General features: G+C 33.1%; 1 pseudogene across 1 annotated transcript in view; it reads left to right on the forward strand.

Moving 5' to 3' along the window:
• The window catches only part of LOC144958049 (uncharacterized), a 147,835-nt pseudogene that overhangs the window by 82,417 nt on the left and 52,918 nt on the right, over nucleotides 1-12,500 (forward strand). Inside the window, exon 3 of the transcript XR_013642322.1 lies at nucleotides 1-1,476. This exon is cut by the window's left edge and continues 18 nt beyond it. The product of XR_013642322.1 is annotated as an uncharacterized LOC144958049 (transcript). The remainder of the gene's footprint in view (nucleotides 1,477-12,500) is intronic.

Consider the following 12,500-nt stretch of genomic DNA (forward strand, 5'->3'; position numbering starts at 1 on the left):
CCACACAGACTTGATTTTAAAAACAAACAAGAAAATAATGCAGAATACGAATGTTGGAATCGTCAACAAGCTTGATTATATAATAGTTGGAGAATTTAATTGAGATTAACAACAACAACGACAACGACAACGACAACAACAACAACAACAACGATAACAAAAAACAAAAAAAACAACAACAACAACAACAACGACAACGACAACAAAACAACAACAACAACGACAACGACAACAAAACAACAAACAAAAATCACATCCAAGGAAGAAAGCGATTTCTCACCAAGAAAGGTAACTCGATCATCATCTGTGATTCAATCAAAGGGAATTAACCTACATCAACTTGTCCTTCGGAAGAACGACAACTGCTGATCGGGGATTCTCGAGTTTTTTTTTGGTTTTGTTTATTTTATTTATTTATTTTTTTTTTTTTGCTTACTTGTTTTTTGTTTTTGTTTTTAATTCAACGGTCTTCATTTTTCTCGCACATTTCAAATTCCCAGAATTCTAAAGAACGATTCGTTTGGAGAAAGAAAGGGGAATAAATCTGTTGAATTCTTTTGCAAACGTCTTCAACACTTCGAAAAACCACAAACATAAAACAAACAAACAAATACACGTTTTAGAAAGAAATTAAAATAATTAAAAAAATAAATAGATAAAGAAGATTTATCAAAAAATACAATCTATATCGTGAATACATAAAAACGAGAAAAAAATTATAATAGAATAAATAAACAGGCGCTATGACAATATCCAGAAAAAAATGGATCATAATATTGTTGAATTAAAATTGATTCGTAAATTTCAGTGATTTTTTACTTCTTGTTTTTAACATGGCAAAGTTGTAACCACCAACAGTTTATTCCCTCGTAGAGAAAGCAAATTACCAATACTCAACGGACACAATTTTCCATCAAGTCCATTTCCTCACCCAACCCATATATAAAAATGGAGCCTCCCGCTAACTTCCTGTCCCACTCAGCCGGCCTCTCCCTCTACCCGTCCATCTCTACCTCCAGCATCTTGCCCCCATCCCCGGGCGCCCAAGACTCGGCCAGTGCCGCCGTCGGAGCAGCAGCGGCGGCCAGGAGCGCCCTATCCGCCTCTGGCCAGAACGGATGGTCCAGCTACGGCACGGAGAGCCTCGTGTCCCCCCACAACTCCTGCTCCATGTCTTCGTACTCCAACCTCCAACTGGGCGCCTCTTTTCCCTCTATGAATTCCAAGGCAGCGGCCTACAACGCCTTTGCCAACGGGGACTACCTCAACAACTGTCGACAGATGCAGATTAGCTCCCTTGGAGGCCTGAACGGAATGGGCCGGTACCACACTAGCCTCTACGGGACATGTACCAGGCTGGCCATCCGCCTACCTACCCGAACGGCGGGTTCTACCCAGATATGGGCGCTGGATTGCCCCCTTTACCAGGCAGGGAACTGAACTGCTCTAGCGGACACTCGGACTCCTCGTCCTCTGGTGAGTAAACCTAGCTCGACATTTATTATCGATGCTAACAATGTATTTATCACTAATTCCGAGTTACACTTGAAAAGTGTTTTCCAAAACTCCCTAACTCCGTTGTTCCCATTTTGAGATATTGAGGATTATCTCCCCTACAATTTCTCATTCGGTTTGTTATTTTATCATATTTAATCTTCAAATTCATACAAATCTTGGAAAATTATTGTAATCAATGATGCTTAAAATAAAGTTTACCTTTCAATTTATCTCATGGAGGAAAAATCTCAAATAGTAGAAATATCGACTTTACGAGTTTTGAAAAACCAGCCTTTACTTGCATTCCCACTTTTCATAAGTTTATTTTCTCCTTGAACTGGTCATAATTTATACATCAGTGGGACCCGATAGCTTAGTTGGTAGAGCACTCGCCTTACACGCAAAGGGACCAAGATTGATCCCGGGTGCAGCCGAGATTTTATCTGACCCGCGTCGTAAAAATAATAATGTAGATCTACAACTAAATCTAGAAATTGTAGCTTCTATCAGAATTATTAGGTCTTTCATGCTAGGATTCATTCTTGATCTAGAAAAATGACCTGGAATCTATCAGATTGGAATATAGACTTTGTAAAAATAATAATGTCTTTAGCCTCCATACTTACATTTTTTTACGCTTTAAATTTTACGCGTTTAATTGTGTAAATGTTGCTGCTCGAAGCTCGAGGAAATAAATAATAATGTGAAATTGAATGTAAGCTTCAATTTAATTACAAAAACAGATCAAATTAACGTTTCGGGTTTCCGCTTTATCAACAAAACAGGATGAATGAAACACTTCAGGTGAATGAGATAATGTGGTAGTGGCGTTGTCAAGATCAAAGGGGAGACCCGAAACGTTAATTTGATCTGTTTTTGTAATTAAATTGAAGCTTACATTCAATTTCACATTGTTATTTATTACGCGTTTAATTGTAGTGCAACAGCCGATCGAAGGGATTTTAAAATCGCCGGAAGTAGAGGAAGTCGTCGTTTTGGTGATGGCGACTATCAAATTTTCGTCATTTTCCTTCACACTTTAGTGTGGGTTTCTTTTTATTCGAATTGTGCGTGAAGAAACCAAACATTATTTTTAATCATATTATTTGCTACCGCTCCCAGTGTTTTGTCGTTCCCCATCAACAATCCAAATTTCAGTTTTCTTGGTCTCTTAGTGTTTAAATCTATAGAGATACAGTGTCTGGGGCTTAGCTCCATTGTGATTAGATTGTTATTATTATATTATTATTATCATTATTATCATCATTATCATTGTTATCATTTTTATTATTATTATTACTTTTATTATTATTATGAACAATAAAAACAATGATAATAATAATAACAACAACAAGAATAATAATAAAAATAATAGTAATATTAATAATAATAATAATAATAATAATAATAATAATAATAATCATAATAATAATAATAATCATAATCATAATCATAATCATAATCATATAATAATAATAATAATAATAATAATAATAATAATAATAATAATAATAATAATAATAATAATAATAATAATAATAATAATAATAATAATAATCATCATCATCATAATCATAATCATAAACTAATAATAATAATAATAATAATAATAATAATAATAATAATAATAATAATAATAATAATAATAATAATAATAATAATAATAATAATAATAATTTAACTTAAGAAAAATAGGAAAATTTCATTTTTCATTTCATTTCTGTAATTAATTGTTTACTGTCAATGAATGAGGACAGATTTATTGCAAATCACGACATTGTCTATGAAACACGGTCGATCCTCTGATACATTCTCCGTATGGCCCAGCAAGGAATTTAAGACACTGTAGCTTCCATAGATAACACAGTAGGTAGTCTGTGGTAGCTTCTAACGAAAGTCTGTCGACAAACCGATTCTTCCGATTGGACAGATAAAATGTTATGAGCTTAACTCTCTCCTTACCAGCCCTTTTCAGGATTTTCCCCAAAACTTCACACTCAACTAACACAAAAATATATTCTTTTTATCTCTCAAACACAATAGCAGTAAAGTTCTTGCCATAAGTAATTTTTTAAAGCTATAATATACTCTACAACACACTGTTCATTTTCTTAAAATTTTATGATGTACAAACGAAATTTGAATAAGAAAATTATTGGTTGTATCGTAAGGAATGTGACACTTTTCCTACAGTTGGTACGGAGAGGGTTAACCATGACCTAAATCATGTTTTTTTGTTTTTGTTTTTTTTCTGTTAACAAACGTGTGCGTTTTGTTTTTTTCGATTTGAGAGATGAGATAAATAAATAAATGAGTTCACCCAGCATTTGTGAGACTGGCTGAGAAAGCCCGGGAAGATGCGGCAAGCTTCGATTCGAGATATGAGCCAAAATTGAATATAAAGTGATTCCCATAGCAACAAATTTCATTCTGAAAAATATTCATAACTTGGGTTCTAAAAGACATAGAAAGAAAATTTAAAGTGCTAAATGATCAAAAGATGTGGTCTACACGACTGCATACATTACAAACTCATTCTATGAAATTTACGCATCTTTCCGAGTTTTCTCAGCCAGCCACACAGACTTTATAAATTATTAGTGGAGAACCCGTGATATTTGCGGAGTAATACAGACTATGAGGAACAAGCAGTCATCTATTATACTTATGATACCACTAATGTATTGTAGAGATAAACATAGATCGAGAAAAAAAAGTCCTTTGAGACATCATCCATAAATATAGTTAAAAATATAGTTTTATAATTTTTAGATGTGCCAGTAATTTCTGTGCTTGACGATAAAGATTTAACATTGGCTGGAGGGAATAGTATTGCCCACCCCCACCCTCAAACCTATTTTTTTTTAAAGAACAGATAAATTACAATAATTTGATATTATCAAGAGAGATTTAAAATTACGTCAATATCTTTAAATTGTGTTGTGGATGTGCTAGAATTGTGTAGAATAAATAATACTCTCAATGATAGCCAAAAGTCAATATAGGACTGAGTATTACGAATAAGCAGGTTTTTAAAGTATTAATTTGAGTCAACGGATGATAGAATTAGCCTGAAATAAATAAGAAGGTTTGCAAGTTACTTGTATATCTCAGTCTGTTAAATAATAGTTTTATAATTTTTAGATTTGCCAGTAATTCTGTTCTGGGTGATAAAAAAATTAACACTGGCAGTACCGTACAATGTTGATCTCCAACCCTATTTTTTGTAAATTTTTTTAGAGAATGGGTTATAATTCAAGAAGAAATAACTTACAAACCTGAAACTATGCCCGCTTTCAAGTTTACAATAATTGTCATCAAAGTCATTTTTCATCACCGAAGTCGTAATTTTTGTCCGATTTTTACCAACCAAAATGCAATGTCAATTATTCCCCCCCCCCCCCCCCCCCCCCCCCCGCAAATAAAACAGGATCCAAATCGCAATTTCTATCCAACATATTTTATTTTCTGTCGGCAAATTTATAAAAAAAATCAAAGCTGAAAACACCCTGCGGCAGTGACAGGGCCCGGCATTTCCTTCACAACGATTGGATTTTACTTACTGAGGCCAGTCTTGACTACCCCGTCCATGAATATTTGGCCGTTGTCGGTTTTTGTCGGGTTGAATCTTAAAGATTCAAGCTGTATGAATACATTATTTTACTATGCTAGTAATAGATATCCTTTTTCGGACACATAGTAAGGAAAGATAAGAATGAATACCTGGCAAGTTGTGGAAAAATACCTGGTAAACGCGCCCGGGGGAGACAAAGAAAAACACTCATAGACCAACTGAAGGGCTTCACCAGCCTAACAATCCAAGAGCTGTTTGAAAAGGCAAGAGACAGGGAGGAATGGAGAGAGATAATTCATGCAGTATCCGAAGCCTGGACCAGGCATGGAACCTAGAAGAAGAAGTAATAGATAGAATGCGCTTGGCCAAGGAGTTCACAACATTGCCACCCGGAAGTATAACGGACCAACACACAAACTCTGTGTAACCATGAACTTTTATAGTCTGGTTAATACAGTTTAGTGAGAACAACTCACAAACGCGGATGGCAAAATCAATAACAAAGGCCTGAGTGACGTCATCTGCATACTATCTATAGATAGTTCGAAGATGACGTCACTCAGGTCTTTGTTATTGTTTTGTTTTTTGTTTTTTTTTGCCATCCACGTTTATGAGTTGTTCTCACTAAACTGTATTAACCAGGCTATAAACGTTCATGGTTACACAGAGTTTGTGTGTTGGTCCGTTATACTTCCGGATGGCAATGTTGTGAACTCCTTGGCCAAGCGCATTCTATCTATATAGTTCGAAGATGACGTCACTCAGGTCTTTGTTATTGTTTTTTGCCATCCGCGTTTATGAGTAATGCTCACTGAACTGTATTAACCCGACTATAAACGTTCATGGACACACACAGTTTTGTGTGTTGGTTCGTTATACTTCCGGATGGCAATGTTATGAGCTTCTTAGCCAAGCGCATACTATCTATATGTTCTTTGTCAAATGACTGATTATTATGCCCTAATTTATAATGTATATTTTTGCTGCGTAATTCTATGCATTGTCCATGATGATAATAATTGCTTCCAATCTGGAAGGCCAGCTCATGAATCTGGAAGGCCTAGTAATTTAATGTGATGAACAAAAAAGCTACTGACGAGATTATAAAAACGTATCTACTTTCAATAATGTTCATGTATTTTGATTGTTGTCTTTGTGAGTATTGTTCATCGGCATTTCGCTTTCTTAAAACGTATGAATAAATGAATAAATAAATAAATTAATTAATTGATTAAATGAATAAATAAATAGATAAAATTAAGTTAATAAATGAATAACTAGAAAAACAAATAAATAATTTATAAATATATTAAATAATTGATAAATAATTCAATAATTAATTAATTGAATAAATAAATTTATAAACTAAACAACCTAATGGCTAAAAACAAATACCGATACTGAATACAACGATGAATAAATAAACGGATAAATTATGAATATCGATATGAATAAGAATGATTGAATAATATAATGATGATTTAATAGGTGCAAAGATAAATAGAATTTTGAATAAGAAGGAAAAATAATATATAAAGATGAAAAATATATAAATAAATAAACAAAATAATGAGTAAATAAATAAGTAAGTAAATGATTCGTATAATTAGTTGATAAATAAATAAATAAATAAATAAATAAATACATAAATAAATGAATAAATAAATAAATAAATAAATAAATAAATAAATAAATAAGTAAAAATGTATTTAATTAATTGATAAATAAATAAATGAATAAATAAATAAATAAATAAATAAATAAATTAATTAATTAATTGATAAATAAAAAATTAAATAATAAATATAGTATAACAGTTTTTCACTTCTTACTTTGCTTACAGTAATAATATTGTTTACGCAACAGTTTTGGTCACTTCACTCCATCATCAGGGCAAAATAGAATAACTAATTTATTTCATTTTACCCTGATTATAATCTCATGAAATAAGTCAATAAATAATAAATAAATTACATAAATAGATAACTGATTACGGGCATTGAAATTTTTTAAATAATAGAAAGATATAGATGTTGTATCAAAATCATGCAAAAGCAATTCATGACAAAATAAAGAGGGAAATTAACAAACAAACAGATAATCAGATATAACGATAAACAGCATTTGATGAATTATTGGAATTTAAAAAATAATCGAAACCAAATGATATAAAGTTAATAGATGAATAAATGAAGGAAATGCATGAATAAATGAAGGAAATTCATGAATAAATGAAGGAAATGCATGAATAAATGAAGGAAATGCATGAATAAATGAAAGAAATGCATGAATAAATGAAGGAAATGCATGAATAAATGAAGGAAATGCATGAATAAATGAAGGAAATGCATGAATAAATGAAGGAAATGCATGAATAAATGAAGGAAATGCATGAATAAATGAAGGAAATGCATGAATAAATGAAGGAAATGCATGAATAAATGAAGGAAATGCATGAATAAATTAATTAATTTTATTAAATTTAATCAATCAGGAATAAATAGATTTTTAAATTAAAATTTGATTTATAAAAACAGTGTAAACTGGTTATTGTAAAACAATTTATCTACGTATTTCATGAATCAAAATTTCAAAAAATATCAAATGTATTTAGAACGGAGGAACTGATTTCAACAGCACAAGGAAGCATCCAATTGCCTCAGCACCTTAACACACATGATGGCATTCAAAAAGCAAAGAAAATTAACACTGGACAAAGATTTATGGAAACAAAGTACTAACTGGATAATAGAAACAGACTGACACACTCGAAGTAACACATACACACATTCACGGCAAGCGTCCAAAGAGACAGCACAGCCATATTTATTCATTCATTTATTGAATCAAAAATGCCCCATTAACTCTCTCGTTGCCAGCCATTTTCAGGATTTTCCCCCAAACCTCACACCCAACTAACACAAAAATATAGATAGTATGCGCTTGGCTCAGGAGTTCACAACATTGCCATCCGGAAGTATAATAACGGATTAACAGAAAACTCTGTGTAACCATGATCGTTTATAATAGTCAGGTTAATACAGTTTAGTGAGAAGTACTCATAAACGAGGATGGCAAAAACAATAACAAAGACTCGAATGACGTCAACTTCATTCTATCTATATTTTTTATCACTCAAACACAATAGCAGTAAGTTCTGGCGATAAATAATTTCTTTAGCAAAACACGCTCTACCCCACACACTGTTCATTTTTTTTTAATTTTATGATGTACAAAAGAAATTTGAATAAGAAAAATGTTGGTTGTATCGTAACGAATGTGACGATTTGTCCTATAGTTGGCACGGAGAGGGTTAATGTCAATGCATCAATTTGCTATTTTCTTTCGTTTATTTTAACTATTATAAATTCATATTTTCAAATACAACATGGCATTGAAATGTCTTTTGACGTCTGTAACCCTTAATGATTGTTATAATATGGTATGATTAAATATGAAATGATTGATGTGTTACGATCTGCCAGTGATAAATCTCTGTGACCTCTTGTTGCTATGCCTGTCAAGCTATTGACACGGATGCCTTTTTAACTCTATTATCTTATAGTATGAATCTTCAGTTCTTCAATCAACATACAGTAGGCCTACATACACTTTTGAAAATTACGCCAATGATCGTATATTTTATTTAAATCAAAACAAGTCGAATAAACATTTAAGTTCTTTTATTTTTGACATGAAATTTTAAAACAAAGTATATAGATAGAATGCGCTTGGCCAAGGAGTTCACAACATTGCCATCCGGAAGTATCAACAAGATATGAAGTGAGTAGAAAAGTGCCAGAAGACAATAGAGAATAAACATTTTTTTCGCGGGGGTGGTGGGGTTTGAACCTGCGACCTTATTGGTACGACAACTCCGCCTGGCAGGTGAGAGCGTGGCCCTACCGTGTGAGCTATCCACGAACACAAAAATATTCGTTTCAAACCCAAAGTCATTTCTAGATCCCTCTCTCACCCACTTCTTGAGATCGCCGATTCGTTCGCCACCATCACGAAGTAATTTTGACCAGCAGTTAAGCTTAATAGCCAATATTCTCATCACAAACATATAACATAGAAACGATTGAGACATTGAGTATGCTCCGCTGTATGGGGTGAATTTTTAATTCAGAAAAGTGAGTGGAGCAGGCACTTATGTTGGTAACATGATGACGTCACTCAGGCCTTTGTTATTGTTTTTGCCATCCGCGTTTGTGAGTTGTTCTCACTAAACTGTATTAACCAGACTATAAAAGTTCATGGTTACACAGAGTTTGTGTGTTGGTCCGTTATACTTCTGGATGGCAATGTTGTGAACTCCTTGGCCAAGCGCATTCTATCTATAGGGTTGGGTTTTCAACATTTGTTACGTTCTGCCAGTGATAAAATTTTATCATCGAGCACAGAATTACAGTTAAATCTAAAAATACAATACAGTAGTAATAAAGTATAATAGATGACAGCCTATTCATGATATCCTTTATTTCTCGGCAATGGGCATGATCTATATTAACTTTCCATGTGCTCGAGAATAAATACAAGGAAATGAAAGAATACGTTTATTCCATCCCTCCAAGTAAGATTATTAGACATTTTGTAACCAAATGGTATGGTATTAGTACTTCTTTCACCATAATATGTATCTTTCTCCTTCTGCTTGAATGACAATTTGACCCAAAACTAAAAACATTGGATTTGTATTCATGCGCACCAAAAGATTATTTATATCTGCCAATCAGCTGTCTTTTACACCTAATTTCACACCAGTAAAATGTGTGCAAATATTCTGCTATCGTGGAATAAAACAGTTATTCAACGCGTTCAAAGCATTTTTACTCAACGATTACGTATTTACTAAGAAATCATAGGGTTTTCCAATGAGAGGGCAGGGGTGGAATAAAATTTGTGACAGTAACTAAATATGCCTATGTTCAAATTTGAAAATTCGTAGTTATTAGGAGACAGAAGTAGTTGTAGTCACTATAGAGTTAACTTTATAGATCAAGAATTGTCCCTTACAAGCATTAAATAATTCTTCAAAATTCTAACAAGTAAAAAATGAAGTGAGTAGGAAAATGCCGGAAGACAATTAAATAGAGAATTTAAAAATTTCGCGGCGGTGATGGGGGGCTCGAACTTTACTGGTACGACAACTCCGCCTTGAAGGGGAGGCGTGACTCTACCGTATGAGATATCCACAACTCCCCCCAAAAGAAGTAGTTTCAAACTCTACGTCTATCTTTGCTGTCAGGCCGCGTCAACGTTCATTTTCAATAAGTTTAAATGACTTAGAGACGCTCATAGAGTTCTAAAATTAAGGCCAAAATTTCTTAAGATGGAGAGAAAGATAAAGTGAGTAAATGTGACTCATATAATATAAAGGAACAACACAAAACAAACTACGTTTCGGCATTTGGCCTTCTTCAAGGAAACTAAAAGTACCATTTGGTTACAAAAATCTAATAATCTTAATGGAGGAGTGGAATAAACGTATTCTTTCATTTCTTTGTATTTATTAAACTCGTTATATTTTTTTATCGTGCAATAACACATACTTGCAAGCTCGTTGTGTTATTGGGCGAGATAAAAAATAATTCGTTTAATAAATACAAAGAAATGAAAGAATCGTATTTTAATAGATTATTAGTTGTACATTCCAGAACGTTCCAGATATAATGTTCTGTTTTTGCTCTACTAGCCGTTTTTAATGATAGTTTGTATGCAGGGAGGGGGATGGGGTGGATGTGTGGATTTGTGTGTGTGTGTGTGTGTGTGTGTGTGTGTGTGTGTGTGTAAAGGGGGATGGGGGAGGGGGGGGGGGGGAGGGGTGTGAGGTGTGTGGGGTAGGCAGGAGAAGATAAGTCTATTTCATATTTCATAAACTGGCGTTTGAAGTCGTGGGTTATGGCTTGGAGATGTCTTTGATGTGGATGGGTTGGAATTGCAGTGGATGGTGGTGTGAGAGGGTTGGGGTGTGGGGGGGGGGGGGGTGGTGGTGGTGATGATGATGATGATGATGATGATGATGATAATGATGACGGAGAAGCTGGTGGTGGTGATGGTGCTGATAATGGTATTATTATTTTTATTTTTATTATCATATATTATTATTATTATTATTATTATTATTATTATTTATTATTATTATTTATTATTATTATTATTATTATTATTATTATTATATATTATTTTTTTTTTTTTTTTTTTTATTAGTTCTATTATCATCAACCTAAAAACAGGCCCAAATGGCGTTCTGTTATCAGACCTGCAAATATGTGCCTGCCTATCAGTCAGGACACTTTATCACGTTGAGAGAAAATAATCAATTTACAAAATTAGCCAAGGTGACAACTACAAGATTTTGTCCCATATATTTCAATTTAATGTGGATTAATTCATTAATCAATTCAAGTAGGTGGGAAAGCGTTTGAAAATCAGACATGCCAACTTCAAAATTTTAAAAATCGAAATTTTTAGGCTATAAAAATTTGTAGTCGCTATAGTTAAATTTAAAAGTCAATAATTTTACCAACACAAATATTAAATAAAACTCCAAAATCCTTAAAATGATGTAGCCTGGCATCAACTTTCAATAAGTTTTAATGACTTAGAGATGATCATAAAGGTCTAAAATTGGAGCCAAAATTTCGTAATTCTACGAATATTTCGTAATAGTTGGCAGGCCTGTTGTTTGATATCATCAACCTATTTTATATGACTTGTCTGACATTTGACCTCACTACAGGTGGAGGGAATATTGAAACGAAATGTAATTAATTAATTAATTAAGTAAATAATTAATCAATTTGTGGAATATAATTTATAAGATATTCTCGAGTGGGTTTTTTTTTAAAGGTTTGTAGATGTGTATGTGTGTGTATGTGTGTGTGTGTGTGTGCGTGTATGTGTGTGTGAGTGTGTTTGTGTATGCTTAAGCGTGTGTGAATGTGTGTGTAAAAGTGCAGGTATCCAATTTGTTCGTGAAATTAACACGTAGAATTAATGTTAATTAATGTCAATGACATAATGTGTCAATTTGACTCCAGTATATTTTAGTTTCGTATCTGATCTAGTGCGAGTTTCGTTTGATATAATAGTACATATAGACAGAATGAAGTTGACGTCCCTCGGGTCTTTGTTTTTGCCTTAACACCGCCAATTGTCTGATTAATAGTTCTCACCAAAACCGATTATCAAACTATTGATGTTGTGGCTTTAGGTGAAATACCCACAGCATCCGCCTGCCGGATAAAACGTACTACCCACAAAACTGTGTATAATCTTGAACTGGTTGATTTAATTTAGTGAGAACTAATCCCCAAAATGGCTGTTTAAAAGCAATAACAAGTTGCTGAGTGACGTCAATTGTGTTCCGTCTATACACGTTTACGGTTACAAAAATTTCATCTGTTGACACATTTCATCTGGC

This window comes from Berghia stephanieae, chromosome 12 (genome assembly GCF_034508935.2).
Source record: "Berghia stephanieae isolate SIO BIC M18660-M18661 chromosome 12, UCSD_Bste_1.3, whole genome shotgun sequence".
Classification (NCBI taxonomy): domain Eukaryota; kingdom Metazoa; phylum Mollusca; class Gastropoda; order Nudibranchia; family Aeolidiidae; genus Berghia; species Berghia stephanieae.